Source organism: Sorex araneus, chromosome 2 (genome assembly GCF_027595985.1).
Source record: "Sorex araneus isolate mSorAra2 chromosome 2, mSorAra2.pri, whole genome shotgun sequence".
NCBI classification, from domain to species: Eukaryota; Metazoa; Chordata; class Mammalia; order Eulipotyphla; family Soricidae; genus Sorex; species Sorex araneus.
In genome coordinates this window covers 13,472,718-13,499,946 of record NC_073303.1, presented here as the reverse complement: position 1 = coordinate 13,499,946, position 27,229 = coordinate 13,472,718, and the positions used below count along the sequence as shown (strand labels likewise).

At 43.6% G+C, this 27,229-nt stretch overlaps 1 long non-coding RNA gene across 1 annotated transcript in view; it reads right to left on the bottom strand.

Moving 5' to 3' along the window:
- Positions 1-27,229, bottom strand: part of LOC129402563 (uncharacterized) — a 111,544-nt gene that overhangs the window by 37,193 nt on the left and 47,122 nt on the right. Inside the window, exon 2 of the long non-coding RNA XR_008628699.1 lies at positions 23,325-23,441. This is a non-coding gene — a long non-coding RNA (uncharacterized LOC129402563). The remainder of the gene's footprint in view (positions 1-23,324; positions 23,442-27,229) is intronic.

The window sequence follows — 27,229 nt, the reverse complement described above, 5'->3', positions numbered from 1 at the left end:
CATTTACCACACCCAGGGCCACTTTTCCTATTTATAGTATGTTGGGAGTACCTGTCATTAGCTCTAATAGTTATTGCACAAATAACCCTCAAAGGATATTATTGTGTTTAACAACTGCTAAACTTCCATTTCTATAACTATACTGGAATCATTTTTTAGGATTTGCAAAAAATATGTCTTCATCTTCCCCCAAATATAAAAAAGATAAACATTATCTCCTGAAAAATATTCTGGGGTAATTTTTAGTTCCAAATTTATTTGGGGAGGTTGCACCCAGTCTTTCTCAGGGCTTACACATGGTTTTGTGCTCAGAGATCACTTCTGACAGTGCTCAGGGGGTCCACATGTTATGCCATGGGTAGATTCTGGGTCACGCGCTTGCTTACTGAACTATGAAGAATAATCTAAACTGCTAGATATAAGATAAAGCAATGAATAAAGAGGATTCTGCATGAGAAAAATTATTTAAAATCTTGTCTATTTAAAAATTGAATACAATTGAAACCAAGATTGTATTTTGAGCAATTTTTATTTTTATAAAAAAATTTTTGAGCACCACCAGTTGTAATCCCTGAGTACAGAGCCAGAAGTAAGCTCTGAGCACCACTGAGTGTGGCACAAAAACATATCATTGTATCACTGTCACTGTCATCCCGTTGCTCATCGATTTGCTCGAGCTGGCACCAGTAACGCCTCCATTGTGGGACTTGTTGTTACTGTTTTTGGCATCTCAAATACACCACGAGTAGCTAGCCAGGCTCTGCCGTGCAGGCGGGATACTCTCGGTAGCTTGCTGGGCTCTCTGAGACAGGCAGAGGAATCGAACCCAGGTCAGCTGCGTGCAAGGCAAATGCCTTACCCACTGTGCTATCGCGCCAGCCCCACAAAAACATAAACAAAAAGAACAAAGTTCATAGAAAAATAACAGACTATGAGAATATCTATAAAATCTTAAACCAGCCAGGGTGTATCTACCATATACAACAAACTTCTGCAAAATCAACAGGAAATCTATTAAAATAACAGCAAAAAATATATATAAACCTTTCAGTAGACATATGTGCAAAGAAAGAACTTGAAGAAATTACAGACAAATTTTTTAAAAACTGCTAGCACATAAAGATAATCAAATTTTTCCATCAGTCATTGTTAAGAGCAAAATAAAAAAATTATTTTCATCAACTACCAAGCATAGAGAAATTAGAAAACTTTATATTATTAGTGGTAATGTGGCTATAAATTGGGATTGTGGGTTGTTCAATAACCTGGTGGTAAAGACACCATGGGAAGTTACACTGTTTACAATTTTCTGAACCACTTACAGACATGGTATGAGGGCCCCCAAATTCTATGAGTTAAAATCCTAAGTAAATTTTCCTTGGTATTTTTCCAGAGAAGGGGCAGAGGCTCATGTCTAAGGTGGTTTAAAGACTTCTTGTTCAAATAAATTCAAAGCATGAAACTAAATTTTGTACAGACATGTTCACTGGCTCCTTCCAAATGCATACAGTCTGAAATTAGGGTCTTGGATGAACAGGATTGGGGCTACATGGGATGTCTGAAAACACAAACATACACAGGCATAAATAGGATCCTGAGAAGGTGCATTATTAGATGCACCAAACCCCAGTTTTGCAAAGAATTACATTCTTATTCCGTGCAATGCACTGTTTATTTTTCCCCTACTCTGAATGCTGATCTCTGTCTTCACCATTCTCTGCTGAGGGGTTACAATGACCCGTTTTAAGACACTGATCTAAATGAGAATGAGGAGATTATAGTGAATTCCTGAATAATAAGAGTGCCACACATTTGTGGAAAACTCAGGCACAGAAGGCAAACTTGAGAAAAAGCCCCCTCTTGTGCTGTCTTGCCTTCTCCAAAGACTCATCCCCAGGGAATAGCTGCAAGTCTGTGGCCACCCCTGGTCACGTGACTCAGTCCTAAACAGTACTTCCGGAGGCTGAACTTTTCACCCCAACTCAGGCCCTGCCTTGTGGGACGAAGGCCAAAGCTAAAGCAGGAAGCGACATGCCACTCGCTAAAGCATAAAGGGATATATTAAAACATAAAAGAACATTTCTAAACACCCAGTAAACGCTTTAGAGTAAGATGTAGATAGAAGAAAACAGGAGTCCTTCTTGGAAACGCAGCATTTGAAAGGGTGGGGCGGGGGAGAAATATGGAAAAGCCAATCTACAGATCAAAATTATAAAATTAAAAAAAAACTGAAACTAGGAGATCGTTACAGCTGTCAAGAGAGCAGGAAGCTACTGAAGTAGATTGAGATGGTGCAGAAGAGATGAGCAACATCCACCAAGTCTGCTAAATTTAAATGCAATGAAAATTGCCTACTTCAAGTCAACTAATAATTGGCTTTTTAAAGGTAACTTGGAGTCCTTATACTTGGAGACTTCATCAGAAAACACACTCAGGTGGCCAATACTGCAAACTGTCCTTTCAAAGTATCTAAAGGCCAAAGAGATAGTACTTGGGTCTAAGGCATTTAGTCTGCAGGCAGCAGATCCAAGTTCAATCCCTATGGACACCACTCAGTGTAGCCCAAATGCCCAAATAAAGGCATTTATAAGTATTTGAGTAATATTACACACTTCTGAGCTATATGAGTTTGGAAAGAACAATAAAGAGTGAGACGCAGAATTTTGATTCTCTTTTTACCTACATCCTAGGAAGACTAGAATATGTGGGCTGGCTGAGACACCAAGCCTTCTCCCTTTCTCAGCCCTTGAGGCAGCATAGTAGGCCAGCAAACAGTATCTTAAGGAACCTTTAGTAGATATACCAGAGAGCTGGTTGTGGGGGTCTAAGTTTGAAGTGAGCAGATCTCTAGGCCTATATTCAACAACTTTCCAAAAACAGGCCCAATGATGCACCATGAAACCAAAAAAAAAAAGAAAAAAAGAAAAGCAAAAATCTGAAAATAGCAAGGTTCTATGCAGTCCATATAACAAAGGCACCTGGAAAAGAAATCAGATGCCTGATGAAGAACGTCTTTGGGGCTATTATGAAGAAAGAGAGGAGCAGCTGTTATAAAGGTAAAATGTGAGGGAAGGAGAACACCAAAGGTCTGGCAGACTCCGAAGAACAAAGACCTCTGCAAGCCACTGGCCCTAAACCACTAGGAAGGCTCAAGTGTACTCATGAAAGGGCGTGGCCAGCCTTTTACTCGCTGAATGAAATCCAGCAAGCAGCAGGAAGAAGCCAAAGCCATCATTGGCTGAAATCTTCACAATACAGGATGGCAGATCTTTACAAAACAGCTCAGCAAAGTGAAGGACATTTCCTTTACACACAATGAAACAGACCCTCTGAGTGTGCCTCGGGGAACCAGCCCCACGAGGGGGCCTCCCTGTGCATTCTGGCACCAGGGGGTTTGCAGCCCACCCTTTCTCCCCTGTTCTTTCCCTAGGAAAATCCCTTCTGTGACTGTGTAAACAAGATGGCTGCTCTGAGGACGAGCCCACCGCCTTCCAAGCTGCCAAGCTGTTTACAGTAAAGTTCTTTCTTGAAACTTAATCAAAGTGGGTCGGGCAGGAGTCAGACCAGAGAGACAGTACAGGGGGCCAGGCACTTGCTCAGCATGCAGCCGGCTGAAGTTTAAAGTCACAACACAGCACAGGGTACCCCAAGGGATGCTGGGGATGATGCCTAAGCACAGAGTCAAGGATAGTCCCTAAGCACTGTTGGGTATGACCCCAGGGAATGAAAGGAAAAAGAAATAAAAGGAAAGAAAAGGGCCAGAGAGGTAGAATAATGGGTAGGTCACTTGCTTTACAAACAGCTAAACCAGGTTCAATCCCCAGCACTAATATGGTCCGCGAGCCTGCCAGCAATGATCATTGGCCACAAAACCAGGAGTAAGCTCTGAGCATCACTAGGTGTGGCCTCCAACAAACAAACAAACAAACAAATGAAAGACAAGGGGAAAGGAAAGAAAATGGGAGAAAAGAAAATGAAAGAAAAAAGGGAAAAAGATAAAAGAAGAAAAGAGGGGCTGGAGCGATAGCACAGCGGGTAGGGCGCTTGCCTTGCACGCAGCCAACCTGGGTTAGATTCCCAGAATCCCATATGGTCCCCTGAGCGCCACCAGGGGTAATTCCTGAGTGCAGAGCCAGGAGTGACCCCTGTGCATCGCCGAGTGTGATCCAAAAAAGAATAAATAAATAAATAAATAAATAAATAAATAAATAAATAAATAAATAAATGAAGGGCAAAGGAAGAAAAAGAAAAGGAAAGGAAAAGAAAGGAAAGAAAAGGTAAAGAAAAGAAAAAAGAAAAAAAGAAAAGAGAAGAAAAGAAAAGAGAAGAAAAGAAAAGAAAAGAAAAGAAAAGAAAAGAAAAGAAAAGAAAAGAAAAGAAAAGAAAAGAAAAGAAAAGAAAAGAAAAGAAAAGAAAAGGGAAAAAGTTCAGTCTCCAGGATTACATACAAGTGGCGGCATCAAGACTTAACCCAAAACTTTCTTACTTTAAAATGTTTTTCATTTCAGTGTAACTGCTCTCCAAAAGTATGAAGTGAAAACCAATTAAGTGAGCCATGAAAAAGAATTTCCTGCATTTAAAAAGGCCAGTTTACACTTCCAATGTCAATTTCCTGGTTTTCATCTTTGTACTGTGATTTTTAAAGATGTTATCATGGGGGAAGCTGGGTAAAGTGTACACGGAAACTTATTTTTGCACTTTCTTGCAACCTAAGTTTCTTTTAAGTTAAAAAAAATGGAAATGCCCTCTTTGGAAAGCTCCATTAACTGTCTAAACCTTCCCAAACCAGCTTTTTCCTTTGGAAATACATCAGGGCCTAATGCTTTGATTTTTACTTCCTTGTGGTGCTGGAATAGATCGACTCTCGGGTCTAAGATTCAAGGCATGTATCCATTTTTTAAAGACTAATTCTCAGGTGTCTGCAGTGGCCTAAATGCCACCAGAAAAATTATTGAATTCCATCTACTCTCATTCATCAATATATTTGCATTAAATATTTACTGCCACATTGAATTGGATTACTTCATTATACTAATTGGTAAGCCTCTGAATGCAAAAAGGGTTTTCTTTTCTACTGTCTCTACATACAGGAACCAAGAAGGCAGAGCTACTACTCACCTCTAAGTTGAGTATAATGAGAATTTAAAATTCTTACATGATATTAAAGATTGTTTGATTTTTTTTCTTTTTGGGTCATACCCGGCATTGCACAGGGGTTACTCCTGGCGGTGCTCAGGGGACCATATGGGATGCTGGGAATCGAACCCGGGTGGGCAGCATGCAAAACAAACGCCCTACCCACTGTGCTATTGCTCTAATGCCCCTGTTTGATTTTTTTTAATTAGATTTTTTTCCTTATAAGAATTAGTCACTTTTCCCGGAGGAAATAAGACATTTTGAAACAGCTACCATTAGTAAGTGGATTCTATGCATCATTAAATTCATCTGCTATCATAACAACACTTTAAAGTAAAACTTAATCTGCTCATTTGCCAAGGAAGGAAGGCGAGACAGATTACCTTACAAATGGATGAGGCCAGAGAGATAGTACCGCAGGTACCAGCACTTACCTTGCAAGCAGCAGGATTCAGTGCCCCACCCCCCAACCCTCTGCACCACAAATGGTCCCCAAGCACTTCCAGGAGTGATCCCTGAGCACAGAGCTAGGAGTAAGCCCTGAGGACTGCCAGGTGGGGGCGCGCCGTTCCCTCTCCCAAGAGAGGTTACAACTTGGCATGTGTGAAAGGAGGATCCAAACTCGGATGAAGGTAAACCAGGATGCTAAACCACCCACTAGCTTTGCCCCTTCCCCGGCTTTGATCCCTAGGCTGAGGAGAGACTCACTCCATGATCTATTAACAAAATCCATTAGCAAAAGATTCATTCTGAGCACATCCACGGTTGAGAAACAAAAATAGAAATCTTCATATTAATTTCTGGCTCGGACGGGAAGTTAAAGTTTGTTAGTAAAGCTGCAGAAAAACCTTCGAAGTATGAAAGACATTCAAGGGAGATTCCAAGGAACCATGCGTGTGTGCTCAAGTGGGGAACGAGAGAGGAAGCTGCCGGGTTCACTGCCAGGTTCACTTGGGTCTTACTGGAGACCGGCGCACTGATCTGGCTCCAACTTACATGTGCTACTCTCCCTTTTCCTTTTCCTCTTGCGCTCATGTGCACACACTCCCATGCAAGCACACACACACACACACACATGCACACACTTGCATGCACACACACATGCACAGTCATGTGCACACACTTGTACACACGCACATGCACACACATACACATGTACGCACACCTACACACATGCACGCACATATACACACATGCACACACATGTATGCACACATGCACATATATATGTACATATATATATATATGCACTTCATAATAAGGAGCCAGATAGAGTTCCAAGAATACACTGAAAATACTCTCATGTAAGAGAATGGCAAAACCTTCTTTCAACTAAGAAAAGCCTAAGCCACCGAAACGCATCTTCATGAGACACAGATAATAACTGGAAACAAAATTATCTAAATATTGATTATAAAGACAAATAGATTTTTTTAAGAGAAAACGCTCAAAAGAACTAATTAAATAGGCCTTTTAATCTGCACAAATGCACAGGCATTGTAATTTAGCATGAGTCAAACTTCAAGGTGGATGCACTTTTTAATTCGAACTTATATTTTCAGTCTTTAATTACATTTAATTCTACTCCCAGCTTTTGTTCCCCAGCACAGATTTCTATCTGCCTTAACGCCAATGCTAATGAATCTCAGATTTCTTTAAATATCAGCAGTGAACAATATGGTTAAGGGGGCACAGATTTCAAGACAACATCTCAGATTCCCATTTGGAATTTCAGTCTATGTGCCACAAGTTTTTTTATTTTTTTGTTTTGTTTTGGTGATGCGTGGGAAACAAGTCTGAGAATGTTCTGGAAATCTTATGTTTCTGGGGATCAAACCTGGGGCTCCTGCATGCAAGGCTAGTGCTTGAGCTCTTTGAGCTATCTCAAAATAAGCATATTTGCTTTGTTTTATTTGACTTACTTTTGTGTTTTCTTTACAGTTAGGTGGTTTTGGTTTTGGCGGTGGGGATGGGGGGACACTTGGAGGAAGGTAGCACCAGAGATTGAACCTAGGGCCTCATACACACAAGACAATTGCTCTACCACTGAGTCACATCCCCGGCCCACAGCCATAGTATTTAAAGGGTTTAGTCCATTTTCAATTACTCATTCCTGCAAAAAAGGGTCAAACTAAAAAGTATTTTATATGCTCAGATTTGTATATGTATATACAAAACTATGTTCATCTGTAGGATAACATGGGGTTTGTCCTTTTAGCCTTGCTGCAGGAGACTTAGTTTACCTTAAAGCAATGTCCTTTCTGTATGGACACAGGAAGAGATGTATCAAACTTAAAGTTTGTTTCTTCCTGAGGACATCTCACTATATTTTCTAGACCACGGTCCCCAGGTCAGGTTTGTCTTCCTAACCCCAGCACGGTCCTAGTCTCATTGTTACTTTGGATCATGACATCATTTGTCTATGACCATATTCTCAACTTATAGTTGAGTATTGTGGCGCTTTGGCCTGGCCCATTTCGATGCCAGGGTAGCTCATAGCTTGCCCTGGGTCCATTCCATCCCTTGTTGGGAACCGGATTTTGGGGTGCTAGGAATGAAGAGCAACTGAGTTGAGAAATCAGATGCCCCAGGAGTAAATATTATTGGAGTCAGTCAACTCCCAAGTTACAAAGCATAATATTAACGGTCTTCCTGTGTCCATACAGAAAAAAACATTGCTTTAAGGTAAACTAAGTTCCCTGCGGCAAGGCTAAAAGGACAAACCCCATGTTATCGTACATTCATCTATATAAGTAAACACAAAGTGTATATGTAAAGCCACTTGGACACTTGTGCCTGACTGATATGACATGATACTCCTAGTTCTTTGTCTCTGGTCTTAGGAAATTCAAGAACCGTATTATATCAGACAACAGTAATGAAAATGTAGCTTGAACATCAAGCATACAAGCTAAAAAAAATCCTGTCTACTCTTCCAAAGCACTGAACATCAACTAACAAATAATACCAAAGACTCACCTCGCTCTGTGTGCAAGCATTTACGGGATAGTCATATGGAGTCTGGACTCCAGTCTTCACCTCACACCCTCCCCACCCTGAAGACAAGACTAACTTTGGCTTTGAGTTAATCCCGGGTGATACCCAGGAAGTAATATTTACAGCTCTCCTTATCACGTTCACACTGTGAAGGAGATTAACTGCACTGTAGTTCAGTGTAATAAGGGTCAGGACAGCGCTACTCTAGTCCTCTGGGCCATCTCTCCAGTCTCAAGTTCTGGGTTTTATCATCGCTTATTATTTATTCACCATGAGTTGCAAAGTTTTAGGCATTTGGCATTGCAAGTGTCAGGGCCGCATTACTAATGCACCGAAGTCCCCTTCCCCTCCCTCATCTGTCTTCTCAGCAAACTTAATAAATATATACTATCATTTGGGTTGCCTGCTTACCGACTCTTATGGTTCTGACCTCCATAGTGACCTCACCTCTACACCAAAATGTATTGATCACCAGAGATCACAGTGATATCCCTGTGCTCAACTCTATGAAAATTGAGGTGACTAACATACGCTCAGTGATGTATTACCAAATGCTAGTGTTTCTCAAGGCAAAGCTGATCCCAGAGCCGGGGCAAACTTAGCAGGAAGGGTGCTGAGCTTGCATGAGGTCAGCCAGGGTTCTATTTCCAGTCCCCCATATGTTCTCCCCTCCCGAGCCCACCAGGAGTGATCCTTGGGGACAGAGCCAGGACTAAACCCCAAGCACTGCCAAGTGCGGCCCAGAAAAGCCAAAGGTGTTGTTTTTTTTTTTTTAAGTTATCACAAATTCCAAATAACATAGGGCGGAAGAAAAAGGCACAGGACGATGAATGGAAGAAAGTGCAGCTGAGTTTTCTAAGCAGAGATGCATGGACAGGCCACATACAGGGCTGTCTCTCAGCTCACCTATACCTGAGTATACTAGCTGAGTGCAGATGTCTAGGGGTCCGACAGTCTAGACCCAAAGAGAATATCTATTCCCTCCTTTCTCACCATTCATTTAGGACCCAGGCCTTCAGGCCTGGTTCAAATTTTCCTCTGATTCCTCCAACCAGCTGCTTCCCCCATTTTACACACAGTGAATGCTGTTCGAGCACTTATTAGAATACTACCCAACTCAGTGGGCTGGAGCGATAGCACAGTGGTTGGGCGTTCGCCTTTCACGAGCCCCCCCCCCAATTCGATTCCTCCGCCCCTCTCGGAGAGCCCGGCAAGCTACCGAGAGTATCAAGCTCACGCAGCAGAGCCTGGCAAGCTACCCGTGTGTATTGGATATACCAAAAACAGTAACAATAAGTCTCTCAATGAGAGACGTTACTGGTGCCCGCTTGAACAAATCGATGAGCAACGGGATGACAGACAAACCCAATTCAGTGACTCTCAGGAAAACAGAGTCTAAATAACTAAGAATTCTTAATGCTCAGGGCTCTCTAAGATCTTTCCGTGTGTAATGTGTCTTGAGTTTGACCGGAAGCCCTTTGGGGCCAGGGAGTTCTTGAAAGACCAGAGCAGGTGGCAGGAAGCTGAGGCCAACACCCACGAAACACCGTGAAGCAGTTCCAGCACCCTCCCTTCAGGGTAAGTCTGTGTTTGCAAGCTCCTTTGGGTGCAGAAATTTACTTACATTTGCAAATGTGTAAACAGGTTGAGATTCAGTATGTGAACCTGAAATCAGACCTGAAGCCATTGTCGTTCCTAGGTATCTCTGCCAAAGTAAACGTTTTCCTTTGCATCTTAAACCTCTGATTCTCCCATCTTGTTTTCTTTGCATTTTGCTTTGATCCGGTCTTCATTTCCCCTGTTCTTCCTGAACATTTAAAATGTGTGCTTTGCTCCTAATAAAACAGTAGAAAACAAAATCCTGAAGGTGCATTTGGGATGCGGACAAGATCTGAGAATTAAAGAAGCATCGTGAAGGATCAGGCCGCCGTCAGTGGAGAGAGTCTTTCTCTCATCTGAAGCAGGGGCTCAAATTTCCGACTACCAAATAGAATTTCTTTTCACCAGTCTCCAGTCTTTCCATCAATTATACATAGTGCGGTAGTTGTAGCAGTAACAGTGAAACACTTACAGGGCATTTCCTTTACTCTAAATACCCTTCTAAGCACTCTAATGGTATTAGGCACATGCTCCTCAGATCTTCTAGAAGCTCAATACTATTATTAGATATTTTAAAGGGGAAATGGGAGCTGGAGCACAAGCTTTCTATGCTGGAGGTCCAGGTTCTATTCCCTAACACTGCCCAGAATGACCACCAAGCAAGAACTCAAGAGTCGCCCCTGAGTTCTTTGCATGCACCCCTTTAACTGTCACTGTATCACTGTATCACCTTATCCTATTGTTCATCAATTTGCTCGAGTGGGCGCCAGTAACATCTCCATTCATCCTAGCCCTGAGATTTTAGCAGCCTCTCTTTACTCGTCTTTCCCAACAGTGCCACATTGGAGGCTCTTTCAGGGTCAGGGGAATGAGACTCATCATTGTTACTGTCTTTGGCATATCAAATATGCCACGGGGAGCTTGCCAGGCTCTGGACAAATAAATAAATAAAAATAAAGAGGAGGAAATAAGAAACAAGAGAGGTTGCCTGATTTGCTTCATGTCACATATCAGTTGAGGAGTAGTAAAGCCCATTCATCCAACACTCCAACATCCACCTGTGATGCCATTACTCTAAAAAATTCCCCTTTATCATGATGATATTCCTAGTGTGGGCACTGAAAAATTCCAAGGGAAAGAGGAACGCAAGAAGGACAAGAAGAATGGAGGGAGGGAGGGAATACGAGAGAAATCATCCCACTTTTGAGAGTTGGTAACCTCCTTAAGAACATAATCTAAGCCTTGAAACAGTATTTTAGCAAAGGACCTCATTTCCTGACACAGCAGCAACTCAATCTAAAGTTAAAATCCACAGCCAGAGAGATATTACAACATGGAAGGAGATTGCCCTACCTGGGGCTGACCCAGGTTCAATCCCCAGCACCGTATCCAGTTCCCAGTGTCTACCAAGGGTCATCTCGGAGTACAGAACCAGGAGTGAGCCCAGAGCACCACTGGGTGTGGTTCCAAAACCAAACCAGAAAGAGCTATATTCCAGCAGACTCTTTCACCTATTCTTCAACCTGGGTCAGTCAACAATGATTCAACTACTTACAATGAAAGAATTTTGATGTGTTTAAACATTATATTCTCGAGTGATGCAAATTTGAAAACTCAGTCGCCACTAACTTCTTCATAATAGAAAGTAATGCTCGCATATCCTAACTGGGCATCTCATCCCCTTGTAAGGATGGGGAAAAGTGGTCTCCAGAAAAGTAGTCAAGCCCTGCACCCAGTTGCAAGGCAAATTGGCAGCATTCACGGGCTCTTTTATCAGACCCTTGACTTTCTAGAACAGTCTATCATGCTACCTTCAGAAACGTTCTCTAAGATTGAAGAGAGTTCGGCAGGTAAGGTGCTTGCCTTGCACACAGTGGACCCAGACTTGATTCCCAGCACCGGAGATGGTTCTGCAATCACCACCAGGAGTGATTACTGTGCACAGGCCAGAAATTAGCCCTAAGCAATGCCAGGTATAACCCTCAAACAAACAAGCAAAACAAAGAAATGAACAACAAAAATCTTTCCTAGGTCAGGAGAGAGAGTACAAGGGTTAAATTAAGGCACCTGTTTGGCATGCAGCCAATCCTGATTCAATCCCCAGGATCACATCATGGTTCCCCCAAGCACCACCAGGAGTGAGGCCTGAGCACAGAGCCAGGAGTAGCCCCTGAGCACTGCCTTGTGTGATCCCAATCTCTCTCCTAAGAGACAAAGTAAATATTTTTTTTAAGTAATAAACATAGCATCCTAAAACTGAAAAACATACACTGCCTCAAGGCCTTGAAGGAAAATAATTATTTATGGGACTGAAGGAAACCAATTTTGGGGTGAGGGGAGATTCCCAAGCAGTGTTCAGGGAACACAGGGGTCATTCCTGGTGATTCTTGGCGCACTGGAACTGGGACCTCAGTGCAAGGGCCCAAAGGCACGGTGCCACTGGGCTTCTGCAGTGTCAGGGACCATCAGGGCCATCCAGGTGATGGTCGGGGGCTGCCTGGGCTACACTTGGTGATACCAGCAAACCATGTGGTGCCAGGAATACAGCTGGGTTGGGACACATGCAGGGTACACACCTTAACCTCCGAACTATCTCCCCAGCCCAGAAGCTGATTGTAAACTACTAGAAGAGAACCATCTCTTCCGTGGGCATTTAATCAGACACTATCAACCTAGTTCACACAACCAGAAACTAATTCAGCCCTCTGAAATTCCTCCATGGCATCAGAAGCCACGCCAATCCCCGTCAGATCCAAGGTTCATTAGAAATGCAAAATGGGGATCATAAGACCGCCTACCTCATGAGCATCCTGAAGACAGAGCTTGTGGGAATATATGTCATTCAGGATGACTTTACAGCTCAAAGTGGCTCTTAAGCCATAATACCCAGAAGGAAAGAGAGAGAGAGAGAGAGAGAGAGAGAGAGAGAGAGAGAGAGAGAGAGAGAGAGAGAGAGCAGTAGAGAGAGAAAGAAGAAACATGTCCGCCATAGGGGGCCGGAGTGATAGCACAGCAGGCAGCGCATTTGCCTTGCATGCAGCCATCCTGGGTTCAATCCCCAGCATCCCGTATGGTCCCTCGAGCACTGCCAGGAGTAATTCCTGAGTGCAGAGCCAGGAGTACCCCCTGTGCAATGTTGGGTGTGACCCAAAAATAAAAAATGCCTGCCATAGAGGCAGGCTGGGGAGAGGAAAGCAGGAGGAAAACTGGGGACACTGGTGGCGAGAAACATACACTGGTGCAGGGATGGGGGTGTTGGAATACTGTATGACTGAAACCCAATCATGACTAGCCAACTCTCTAACTGTGTATCTCACAGTGATTAATAAAACATAAATGAATACATAAATAAAACAAAATAAAAGTGTTTCTTTCCCTTCATGTAAAATAGGGTTTCTGTCCTCCTCCAAAAAACTGATGAAACCAATTGTTTTGCAACCTGGGATCCTTCCTAGCACCAAATTTACACCAAAACAGGACCTTTCAACCTTAGGAGGTCCAATTGTTGCATTCCTTCTCAAGCAGAAAAGACACTTACTTCTCAGGACTCCACAAATTAAATGAGGGAGGGTGGAAATGGTGTATAAAAGCACTGAACATGCATCCTACCACCACCCCCAGTTCCATTAATAAATGACAGCTCCCTAATGGTCACCAGCCACATCCCAGCATCATAGTCACTGTCTCCGTTTTCAGAACTGTCATGATTCCTTCCCGCCTTAAAGCTGTTTGGGAGGCACACTAGCAGCAGAGACAGTGAAAACTGTCTTGAAATTTGCCACGGTCAGACATACAGTAAATACAGTGAAGCTCGCTCCATATTTGCAAGAAGTCGTTGGGGGAAGTACAGAATCACTCTGTTTTTCTTCTGCAGTGGACCCCCGCTGGTCCTTAAGGATGATTCCAACATGTCACCCAGGTCTCTCACTGCACACCCTCAGGATACTGTGGAGAGTCTGTTTACCCAAATATCCTTGGTCCAAAGACATCATTTATCTTATAAGATGTGCTAATTTGATACTTGGGCACACAGGGGCTAATTAAGGATGAAATTTCAGACTAGGATGAAACTGATATTAGAGAAATGAGTTAATTGTATGGAAAGGTGAGGGAAAATGATGAAATATTTCAAACAAATCTGGAACAAGAGCAGGCTTCAGACAGGCCCCAAATGGTTTCTTTCGGTACCACACAACTCTCAGCAAACTGAGTTTTGGGGGAGCTGTTAAATGACTTTAAGCTCAGAAGGTTTTAACTTTTTTTTTTCTTTTCTAGAAAAAAAAATGTCTAATGTTCAATGAAATACCAGGTGCACTATTTCACTCTGTTTTTAAAAACCACCTATTGTCGTGCATGGAATTTAGCTGAGCCTGTCAGGCAGGAATTAAAATCTCTTTAGAAAGAAGCTTTGCATGGTTCATGTGTCAGCCAGACATGAGCGGGATCAGCTTACAGAAGGGGCCAAAGATAAGGCACCCAAAGAAGTTTAGAAGGAAGCAGTCCCCAGAAAAAAATCTATGGATTCTTTTCTCAGCTCTCCCAGCCTTCCGCCTTCCCTCTCGTCTTTCTAAGATCTGCTGCAATGTGCCACACAGATGGAAGAGTGATTTCTTTCACTGTACTAATAACAGTACTCACTTCAGAAATTAACCCATCAGGAACAAGCACCTCCCTCACGTCTAGGGGGTCACTTCATTTTTCTTTAAAAAGAATCCAAGAAACAATCCCTCCCCAACACCTCATGTTTAAAGCCTTCTAACAGCTGTGTGAGTTTATTATGTCCAAAGGTATGAAGCCTGCAGAGTGCAGGAGGTTGGCTTTCTTTGTAAAGAATGCATCAAATATTCCCTGAAAATTGGGTTGTCAATGGGACCACTTAAACCCTCCCTGGGAAGGAATGGCAGGATTGGAGATTAAAATTGCAGGAAGCCAAGTGGTGGGGGGATGGGAGGGAAGGAAGAAAGGAAAAAGAAAATTGAGGACAAGGTAATGATGACAGATGGGCCTTGGTACTATTATCTCTGAGAATACTAAGGACACGGGTATGGAGGGGAAAATTACATGGGTGACCTTGAAAATAAGTCCAGACTGAGAAGTCGGCTGGGTGTAGCTTCCTGCTGAGACAGAAGCAGTGCAGGCGGCATTCTTCATTTCCAAATGGATGATGAAGATGTTTCAGATAAGCAGTTTTGATTTCCTTTTAACATGCGGAGCTGCAAGACAGGTCTCCGGGAAGAATATGTGTCACAGGGCCTGTGGAAAATGCTCCAGCTTTAGTAGCTGGAGTTTTAAACTCGAAAATGGTCCTGGAGGACTTCATGACATGGGGACATTGGAAATTAGACATTAAAAATGAATTCTATTGGCAAAATTAGCACGCGGGCTTTTTGTCTTCGTCTTCTAGAAGTCACTGTACACAGACGGGAAGCCCTGAGCCATAAGGGGGACCCAATCTCGACTTCCTGAGGCAGCTTCAAAAAGAAAATGGGCACACATCCTGATCCCAGGGGATGGACACTCTGCAATTCTCCCTCTATGCTTCGACTTCCTAGAAGAGGGAATTGCTAGACCATTCCATTAGACCATTGGCTCTCTTTTTTTTTTTAATTTATTTTATTGAATCACCATGTGGAAAGTTACAAAGTTCTCAGGCTTATGTCTCAGTTATACAATGCTCAAACACCCATCCTTTCACCAGTGCCCATATTCCACCACCAAAAAACCCCAGTATACCTCCCACCCCCACCACCCCCACCCCCGCCAGCATAACTGATAAATTTCACTTCATTTTCCCTTTACCTTGATTACATTCCATATTTCAACACAGAACTCACTATTGTTGTTATAGTTTACCCCCAAAAAATACGGCACTACTGACAAGGAAGCATTTGATAATTAGTTTTCCATTGATGAGAATAAAGAGATATGAAGTCGCGCGGCCGCTACTGCGGCTGCGCAGTTTAAGATTTCTGTATGTTAGTAGTTAAGCCCAGGGAGATTTATGTTGGAAATTGTATAATTTCCCTTCCTGGGGCATCATGGGGCAAAGGCTTAGTTCACAGTCTGGAGACATGGCTGCAAGCACTTGCTGGGACCAGAAGTCGTGTAGCTGCCTTCTGGATCTTGGTCGTTCAGCAGCAAAGTGGCCGTGCAAAAGCATGGCCACCCAGGGTCGAATCTCGGCGGAGCGTGAGCCGGTATCAGCCCCGGCCTAAGACTGCCCAAGCTAGACCATTGGCTCTTAAATGAGTTTACATCAAAACCCTTTCATGATCTTCAAAACAACCAAGGACTCCAAAGAGTTTTGCCTACGGGGGCTCCGCCTCATAATATTCAATTATAAATTAAAATTCACCAATGTTTAATAGCCACTAATCCATTAACATAATCTTTTTAAAAAATCTTTTTAACATATATAATACAACTTTATAAAAGCTAACTGTTGCTCCCTCCCACCCACATATTTAGTGAGAGACATCAATTTTCCATTGTGGCAAATGTTTTCATGTATGGTTTCATAAAGGGTAGCTGGAGCCTTCTACCTGCTACATTAAAAATATTGCTCTGTAGGGTTGGAGCTATAGTACAGTGGGTAGGACATTGGTCTTGCACGTGGCCAAACTGGGTTTAATCCCTGGCACCCTGAATGGTCCCAAGCCTGCCAGGAGTGACCTGTGGGCACGGAGCCAGGTATGGTCCCAAAAGGCCAAAAAACAAATAATTAATTTTAAATATTGCTTTGTTAATTCTATAAAATCATGCTAAGAAAAGCCATTCTCACACTGACAAGAAGTTGGAAAACAGAGAAATACCATCATTGTCCAATAATTTTGGATTTTCTTTCTTTTATATTCTACCACAATTTAACAACTTGCTGTTTCTATAGAAATATGAACTCATCATGAAACTTTTCATGCCCTGATAGGTTCAAATCCACTCAAGCAGTCAGCACTTGCTAACTACACCTGCACAATTTTGTACCAGCCATCACAGGCCAGTCAGAAAATATATATTCACTGAGTTACGGAGGTTTCAAATGGACACTGGGCTGATTCTCTACTCTTGAGATGGGAGAGGGCAAACAACACCTTAATTACTAAGAAAATATACTTGACTTTCAGACTCAACTGAAGTACAAGCAGAAGCCCTGGGATTCTGTGAACCAAACTTCTTACTTGAGATTCTCATAGCATCTGAAAACCAAGACCTGAGTATAAGAATGTGACAACTTGCAAGTCCACTCACAGATTCTTCCAGAACTGCATAATAATAGTGCCGGCCAGTTGGCTTTCAACCTGGAATAGTTCAAATGATCCTTTTTATTTTTATATTTTGGCCTCGAGGCTGCTCCCAGCCCAGTGCTCAGGGCTTACTCATGACTCTGTGCTCAGGGATAGTTTTTTTTGGGGGGGTCCAGTTTCAGGGATCAAATTCAAGTCAGTCATATGCAGAGCAAGAGCCTTAGCTACTGTGCTCTCTCTACAGCCCTAGATAAATAGAAATAAGAAAGTTCTAGATGGTTTTCAGTCATCACTGGAAATCAATCTGTTGGATGCGGCCTTGCTCCCCACTGCAAAATGACCTCCGTTTAGCGATGAACGATCATGTCTCAAGTGACATCCAGATCTGAAAATGTTTCATGGTTCACAAGCCAGAATAGTCACTGGGGTCTCCCCAGCCTTTGTGAAATTCTAAAGTGTAGTGGTTCCTTCAGGAACACTATTCGTTACTGGCCCAACTCACACTAAAAAGAATTTTGACTTGCAATCAGGAGACTCACAGAACCCATGTTTTCAACCCTCAGCTGTGAGGGTAGGGGCCTCAAATTGCTCTGTTCAATTAAACATCCCCAACACCACCTGTCTTTTACTCAAAACTCAAGACTTCTCTGTTGAGGGGTCCATGAAATAGCTCAGCAGGTTGAGTGCATACTCTGGACGTGGCCAAGCAGTTTAAGCCCCAGTACTGCAGAGACCCCAAGGACCACTGGGAGTGACCCCTGAGCACAGAGCCCAGAGCAGATCCCTTAGCACTTTCAGGTGTGGCCCCCAAACAAAAATCTGTGGTATGAATCAAGGGCTTCATTTGCATATGTTAGAAATTTAAAGAAAATCTGGTGCCCTGTGCAACCACATTCACAGACTACGGAACCCAGCACCAGGCATTTTGCAGCCTAATGGCATTTACAGAAGGGTTGGGGGAGCCGGATGGTTTATCTTTAAGTCCACTTTAACCAAAAACTTCCATTCATGGGCACATTTATCATGAGTCATGCCGCTCACATTTCAAATTCAAGTTTTCACCAGATTTAACGCACAAAATGTGTAAAGTTGCTAAAGTAAAATGAATTTTTTTTCCCTGTGGTTAGAGAGTAACTGTAATACAAGCTGACACTTTCAGGAGCAAAGTCAATTTTCTCTTAATCCTTGAAAAATCAGAACTCAGGGCCAAAGCTGATCAAGAAATGATATGTTGACTAAAATATTCGCCTCCATGTGCCGTGAGTGTTTGCATGGACGTGTACCAACATGCCAAGGAAGTTCTAGCCAGCTTTTGTTACAGGGGCATTAATGGTTTCCACTGTTTTGAATTCAGAACAGGAGAGAGGGGCCAAGTACAAAGAGAAAACAGAGACGGCTTTCCCAGTGCCCCAATATTTCAGAAGTTTTGATCATTTGGATTATGTAGGTTATTTTTTTTGGTATACATACGCCTGCTTAGGGAGAAAAAGTAGGCCTCCTTGGTGAGCAGAGGTGACTGTTTGTGCAATAGAATTGATTATCTGTTCAAGATGGCTTATGACTCCACGCTGTAAAAAATTGCAGGTGGCTCTGGTTACAAGGGGAGCTATCAGTCATCCTGAACTATTGACATATTTTTATGTACTCGAGTCTCAAATCACTCACTAAGGTTGCCTATTCATCCATGAAATCTAAAATTCAGAGCCCTACCTAAGGGGGAAAAGGGATTTAAACTGAAAAGGCGACTCTCTCTAGTCTTATAACCACATCACATGTGCAAGCGAGATGGAAGGGGAAAACGACGTTCCCTTAAGCTTGCCCGGCCTGAATATCACCGGTGCCCAGCTGACACCTTCATTCAAATGATAACCTAGAGAGCGATGAATCCCAGGGATTGGGGAAAGCTACTTAGACTCTCTTCACGGCTTTGATTTATGATTAGTCATGAACTAATACAAATTATAGTGAATATTTATTTTTCTTCCAGCGTGCACATGTCACTGAACAAATTGCGGATAAAATCAATCTCTGGGCTGGTCGCAGGGGCTGAGACACACTGAGCTCGGGCTCACCCTCTGCATGAGAAGCAACAGTCCAGTCTCAGCCAGGAAGGAGAGAAGCCCCTCCAATGGGCTGGACAAAAGCACTACATCAGGGCTCCTTAATTTCTCTCCCCGAGATAAGCTTCCCAGGAAGGGAAGACAGAGCCCAGTTAAGGGACCCAGGGCTGCGTCCTCTACACACACAGTAAGATGGGACCAAGTGGTGAACTGTTTGCTCTTTCTTCCCTAATACAAACATTCTCAATCAGAACTAAGAGGAATAAATTTTGGGTTTTTTTTGCTTGTTGGGTTACACCCGGTGATGCTCAGGGTTTATGCCTGGCTCTACACTCAATAATTACTTGTGGTGCTCTGGGGACCATATGGGATGCCAGGGATCGGACCTGGGTTAGCCATATGCAAAGCAAATGCCCTTCCCACTAGATCCAGCTCCCCAAACGAATGAATTTTGTGACATCTCCATGCTATAGTTCTTCTCCTAAGCCTGAAGTTCTTTACGATCCCATTTTCATCCATGTTCTGGTCAACTTAGGACTCAATGCTGGTCAGCCCTCCAAAGGCAACGAGTCATTTTTACAATACATGCCCTTTCTTCTCCTTCTTTCTACTGCTGAACAATTGAATACTTTATGAAGCAGGCCTTATCCAATTGGAGAAGAAGCGGTAAGCACCACTGTCCAAAAATATAAAAGGTCCATGGGCCAAGGGCATGCTTTGCATGCTGGAGACAAGGTTTAATTCCCAGTTGCACACAGTAGATCAAGCACCGCTGGGAGTGACCCTGAGTACCACCTGGTATGGTCCCCTTCAAGAATGAAATGGAAAATATACTTACATTTCCTATAAGTATACAGAAAAGCACTGATAATGATTCCATATTGTACTGCATAATCACTACCCCGTTTAAAAGTAATGCTAGCATGATGCTCTTAAAAGCACCACCTATGGTCACATCCATTGTCTTGCAAATGGAAAAAAAATTGATAATAAAATCTGCTGTGAATATACAGTGGAATGCAGTACCTCATACCTCATTGCTTTTCTTTCCCTTGGTTATTACTGTCTCCATCTCCAGTTTGTAGACTTGATTGTCCTGGGGAGCAAATCACAGAATGTATACAGAAATCCAAGGAGAATGTTTCTATAAAAAGACAGACCCCCAACTTGACAATCAGACCCATTTGGTGGAGCCCAACGCTGTGTGACCGTGAACTGCTATCCATGAGACTCACTTCTCGCATGGTCACTATGGTTCCCCCTCTGCTTGTCCATTATCCAGGAGGACATATTCATATGAGATACAAAATGAGACAGTGGGAGAGAGTAGCAGTAAAGAAAATAGTCCTGCAACCACTAAGCCAAGTGGACCACTAATTTAGGCATTTATGTTCAGATTTTAAAAAGTAACACACACAGTAGAAATTGGAGGGAGGAGAAAATTAAAAGGAAGGAGAAAGGAGAGAGGAGAAAGGGAAGGGGTAAAAAGAGAAAGGGATCCAGGACTGGAGGTGCCCCCCTCCTTTTTTTTCCATCTTTATTGACACACTGCTGTTTGCAATGTTGGTGACAATGATTTCACGCATCCATCATTCCGGCACCTGTTCGCCACCAGATTATACACGTCCTCTACCAAGGGACCAAAGGTGTCTCCCATTCAACACCCCTTCACCCAACGTCATAAGCTCAAGTCTGTGTTTCAACTCTCCAGTTCTGCTGGCTGGCCATTAGTTGCTCCCTGACTCTTTAGCTTTACATCCCACAGATTAGACATCATTCAGTACTTGTTTTGTTTTCTCCCTCTGACTCACTTCATCAGTGATACCCAAGAGTGGCACCCAAGTAGCGGCTAAGTGTATGGTTGTTCCCTACCTTACAGTTGCATGGTACTGCATCGTACATATACAAGTTCTTGATCATTCATCTGTAATGGGCAGTTGGATTATTTCCATGTCTCGGCTGTCATCCTAAGTGCTGTGGTGAACAGAGGTGAGCATAAATCCTTTCCAATGAAGGTTTGGTTATTTGGGGAGTTGATGCCAAGAAGCCTAGTCACTCAGCCACATGGGAATTCTATCCCTATGTTTCGAGAATTCTCCATATTGTTTTCCATAAAGGTTGAACCAGATGGAATTTCCCCCAATTGTTGATGATGAATGTTGGAATTCATAGCAAAATTCCAACAGTGGATGAGGGTGCCTTCTCACCACATCCCCACCAACACAGGTTAATTGTAGACTTTTTGATATGTGCCATTTTCAGTAGTATGAGATGCTATCTCTCATTGTCTCAGATCATAAGTGATGGGGAACACTTTTTGATATGCCTTTTTTCAGCCATTTCCAATTCCCAGATGATGCAATAGAGAAGAGACCATCCAAGGGCTTAAGGAGGTGGTTGGCCCTTGCCTGGTAAAGGTGGAGGCAAAGAACAGGAAGAGCAAAGGAGCAGAAAGGAAGAACCTGAAAGGAAGAAAGCCTCTTCCCTGGGCTGCACCCAACCTTCTTCAGGAATTCCCTCCCCTGCCTTCCCCATCTTCATGGCCACACATCAACTGTCCTACCATCGAAAGCTCAGGCCAACCCCACACCAGGCTGTTTCACTCGGGACACTCCAGAGGGGGACGGGTGAGATTCCCTCCCCGCCCCAAGGGAACTAGCCCCAGCAGCCAAAAACCTCCAGAACACAACCACTGCCATGCTCACAGCCACTCTCCACATGCTCAGGCAGGATATCACCCACAAGCAAATTTATTCCTATTCGAGGTCACACAGAGCTTCAAACCACACACCCTACCCATACTCCAAGATTACGGCGCCACATTTGACAGGGTTCAAAGTAGGAGGCAACCAATCTTAGAGGGAAATATATATGTATGTATTTATATGTATACGTATATTTTATTTTTACAGATACATGTATAAAAAGCACACAAGGCTCAACCTTTAACAACATGTTAGTGATAGCTTATAGAAGGGCTTCACGGCCCCTGGGAAAAATACAACGATCTTCAAACTCTTTCTTCTAAGGATACTTTTTATAGCATTTTCAGCAGTTTTTCCATAACAAACAATACAAAATATATTATTTCGGTTCTACTTTGGGGCAAGGATTGGGGTTCGAAATGGAAATACCCGAAATATGGTGGTGGGCAGGTGTCACGGTGGTGGGATGAGGGTTTGAATATTAAATGCAATCAAATATTGTGAGCTACTGTAGTATATCGCTCTGGTACAATTCTTGTTATTTTCTTTTTCTTATTTTTTGAGCCACATCTAGTGGTGCTCGGAAGACTATAAAGGGGTGCTGGGGATTGAACTCGGGTTGGCTATGTGCAAGGCCTTACCTTACCTGCTGTACTATCTCTGGCCCCAGCAACTCTTATAATTTTCTTAAATAAAATTTAGAAGCATTTCTCAGACTTGTTAAAAGAAAAAATTCTTTTAGATTTATATTGGAATCACACTAGACTTATAAGTAGAAAATAATTTATAAATAATTAAAAAATCTAGATACAGGCACGTAAATACATCATAGCAAAATTCTACAGTTTACTCAAGCAGTTGAAGACCTCTGGAACCCATCCACAGCCATGTTCAAGGCCACTCCCCACACGTTTGGACGAGCCTCACTTATGAAGGAACTGGCAGAAGAATCCAGGTGTGTGGGACCCAGGGCTGAGATCTCCAAGGATGTTCAGATCGGGACTAGGCCTTTTCCACCCAGATCCCCCATTTTCCAGTAGCTAGGCGGTCACACCCAGAAACTGCCCCTGGCCGCCTTGTAATCCCATCAATGGCCAACATCCAGAGACTATAATACCAAGCTCCCAGAAGCATCGAGGCTGCGTGACATCTGATAGCCTAGTTCTCTCTCTTGGAGAACCTGGCAAGCTACTGAGAGTTTACTGCCCACCCGGGGGAGAGCCTGGCAAGCTCCCATGGTGTATGCATATGCCAAATACAATAACAATCATGGGTCTCATTCCCCTGACCCTGAAGAGTCTCTAATGCGGCACCATTGGGAAGGACAAGTAAAGAGAGGCTGCTAAAATCTCAGGGCTAGGATGATTGGAGATGTTACTGGGCCCGCTTGAGTAAATTGATGATCAACAGGATGACAGTGATACAGTGATACTTTATAAAATGAAAAAATTTTTAAAAAAAGTTCAGGCCAGACCCACTGGACTCTTGTGCTGGGGCCTTCCTGACTCACTGTGTACTCTGCTGGACTCTCTCTACCACCCAACCCACCCATCACCACTGCCGACATGGGCTCCCCAAATACATACACTGTGTTCAGCCAGGCATCTTCAGGAAGGATACCCTCTGCCTGTGGTCTAGCCTTCTGGGTTCCGCATCCAGTTCCTCATCCGTCTGATGCTCCATTACTTGAGTGTCTGGGAAACCTGACAAATGGAAAGGGAGTGAAATCAGGGGCCGTAAGCTGTTGTGGTGAAAGAGCAGGCGGGAATGTCCGTGCACACAGCACCACGTCTGACACCTAGGCAAACCCTCCATAAACAGGAGTGGGAAGACAGCAGAGGGGGGAGGGGCGGGGAGGAGAGCAGAAGGTAGCAGAGGGGAAGAGGAGAGGAGGGGCCTAGAACTGCTTGATTTTTCAGTTCTTCCCTAAAACTGTCACACCCTCTGCTTAATGATGTCCAGTAACCAGGAAAGCAAGTATAGCGTCTCTGTTTGAAGGCATCAGAGGACGTAGCAAGGCCCACAGATTTGAAGGGTCATGTCTATGGAGAGAAGAAAGCCCAGCATTGGTCTTCCTTTACCCCACTGCTGGTTGTGTTACTATCTGAAGATTAAGGAGTTCAGTATTGGGAGCTCGGTATTATAGTCTCTGGATGCTGGCCATTGATGGGATTACATGGTGCTGCCGGGGGCAGTTTCTGGGTGTGACCGCCTAGCTACTGGAAAATGGGGGATCTGGGTGGAAAAGACCTACTCCTGATCCGAACAGTCTTGAAGACCTCAGCCCTGGGTCCCACACACCTGGATTCTTCTGCCGATTCCTTCCTTTTTGTCTGTGTTTAGGAGGTGGGTAGGGTGCTGGGTTAAGGGTCATATCCAGCAGCACTTAGGGCTTCATCCTGATTCTACGCTCAAGAGTAACCTGCCCTGATGCTCAGGGCACCAGACGTGGTGGCACAGATTTGAACAGGGGTTAGCGTGGCACAAGAAAAGTGCCTTAACCCCTGCAATATCTCTCTGGTACCCAGGGAGTTCAGTCTGACATAGCTGGGGGAAGCAGAAATGGGAGTTCAGCTCCTGGGAAAAGGGAACAAGGTAATAAGCTAGACTTTCATAGGCTTGTTCCCCAGGGTCCAAGGCGCAAGAGTAAACCCAACACCCAACCTCCCTCACAAGCACTAGATTTGAAACCTTAGAACAGCTTAATCCCTCGCCTGATCAAGATGCCCCGAAACCTTTAGGTCTCTGAGAAGGAAATTTTCCTCAAGGAAAATAACATCCCCTAAATATTATCTTCATAGCTTCACTACAAAATAACTAGCATTCATCAAAAGTTTGGACTGAATTTTGGATAAATATTCAAGAATATTCAGAATTCAAGAGGGAAAAAATGATAGGCTGACAGGGAATTCTGAGATTGTAGGGATCAGGGGTCAGAGGGATGGTATAGGTAAGGCAGTACGGGGTTTGCATGTGCCTTGCATGTGGCTGACCCCGACTCGATCTCCAGCACTGCACACAGTTCCGCAGCACTTCAAAGAACAGGCCCTGAGCACAACGGGTACGGCCCAACCCCGGACCCCCAAAAAGATACTATAATGATCAGAAGACATTTTGAAAATTGCTCTGGCATGTTTAATAAATCAGATCACAAACAGAAGTTCTCATGATACTATGAATCAGAAGAAAGTCTTATAATTTAGAATAGAACTATTGGCATAAAAATAATTACTCTGCCCCAAAAAACCCTCAGAAAATGGAGGGAAAGGGTTGGAGAGATAATATAAGTGGTTAAGATGTTTGTCTTGCATGTGTGGTTCAAATCCCTGGTACCACATTTGGTTCCCTCCGAAGCACCAGAAGTTATCCCTGGGTCCCCCTGGGTGTGATCCAAACACCAAATAATAAAAACTAAAGAAATTATAAAGGGAACATTTACGGAGAAGAAAGCCTGCGAGATGAGCACAGAGGACCGGAGTCCCGGGTTTAATCCCTGGTAGCCCTCAGTCCTCTGATCACCGTCCAAAGTGACCCCCCAAGCACCAAGATGGAACTCCTGAGTATCACGGGGAAATGACCCCCAAAGACAACAACAAACCCCACCTAAAACTATGTCCATTTCTTCCTGCTCAGAATTCTCGAGAGAACCTGACTATCTCATGCCCTGAAGATGCAAGAAAAACTGCACGTATCTGGCCTCTTGGCACATGAAAATTTGTAAGAACACCCATGCTGGTGGCTCGAGCGATAGCACCGCAGATAGGGCGTTTGCCTTACATGCAGCAGACCTGGGTTCGATTCCCAGCACCCCATATAGTCCCCAGAGCACCGCCAGGGGTAATTTCTAAGTGCAGAGCCAGGAGTGACCCATGTGCATCGCCGGGTATGACCCAAAAAAGCAAACAACAACAACAACAACAAACACCCATGCTGACATCTCAGAATGCTGGGTGGTAGTATTTTTAACTCCTCTCTCCACTGCAATCCCTCCAAGACTTTGCCGGACTGGTGTTCTGCAAAGCAGAGCCAGCATCTAGATGCTTACTGAATTCCGTCTAACAAAAGGAGCGATGCAGCCTGACTCACGTGACACATTACCTTTGGGGGGAGACACAGAGCAAAGCCTTTCAGTTAAATGATTTTTCCCCCCAAAAGAGCTGCAGTCCCCACTCCCCTGCAAAAAAAAAAAAAAGCTGTAGTTAAGTCCAGGAGGAAAAGCCTGACTTGTGACAAGAACAAAACGCCTCAACGTTTTTGCTCCTGAACAGCCAAACTTGAGACATCTCAAATGGAGCTTCAGAGAGAAGCTCTCTGCTGAGGGGCCGAGGCAAAGGTGGCCTCAAGGCCCCCAAAACCTTCCATCTCCACACCCACAGAAACAACCTTTTCCTGTCTGGCTTGGATGTGGCCTTCACGGACATTTCAACAAAACCCAAGGAACTAGCATCTGAAGTGAAAACCCACTAGTGTCTGAGGTCCAGGGGGAACTCGGCCAATGCTTCCCTCCCTTCCTTCTGACTTTTAAATAATGTTACTTTTGCCCTGGTTTCTAACATTTGCAAAGGCAATTCTTAATTTTTCTTTGGGAGGCTAAACTTTGTGCTCTAGATTCTCTGGATGTTGACTTAACCTTTGGGGCAGAGGGCATTGTTCGAAAGGCAAGTCTAGATTTTTTAACCACATGCTGTTCCGAGCAGAAGAAACTTCCCTGCCATGGGAATCTCCCCTCCCTCAGCTCTTGGCACTGTGGTGACTTCGTAACTCAAGATTCACTAAAAAGGTCACACAAGAGCTCCTCCCAACCCTTGGCACCTAGGTAAGGCCACAGGAAGAGCCTATCTGTCTTCAACCCGCTCATTCTTCCTCCAGATTCTTCATGATTCCACCTCGGACTGACGAAGGTTTCACAACAGGCACTTAGGTCCTCTGAGAAGGAAAGGGTCAATGTCATATAATAAAAAGAGCCTCAGGTTTAAGGTCAAACAGCCTGAGGTGTCCTCCTAACTTCTGATCAGTTCTCTGTCATTTGACTGAATCATTAAGAGTCCCAATCCACTTCCCTGAGACGTGGACCTACCCCTAAGGCTTCGGAATTGTTGTCAGACACGATGTAAAGAATAGAAGTATTTATCTCTGAGTACTAGAAGTATTTATCTCTGAGTACGGCTTCTACCAGGGAAGATATATTACACATATGTACATATTCATACATGTATAAATATACATGTGGGCATTCACATTCAGAGACACACAGACGTTCTATCAGCTCTCTTTCTATTACCATATCCGAGAAGGAATCCTGCTCTATTTCAATGTTATTCCAATAATTACATTTATCTCTCTAGGCTAATTTCAAATTCATTGATTCTCTGCTCCATGACCTGTGTGCAGTTTAGACCCTCGGTCATGAATATGAATCTCTTTCTTCTGGTACTTCCTCTAAGAATCTGGGGCACATCCCCTCATCACGACATTCTACATAGGACTGTTC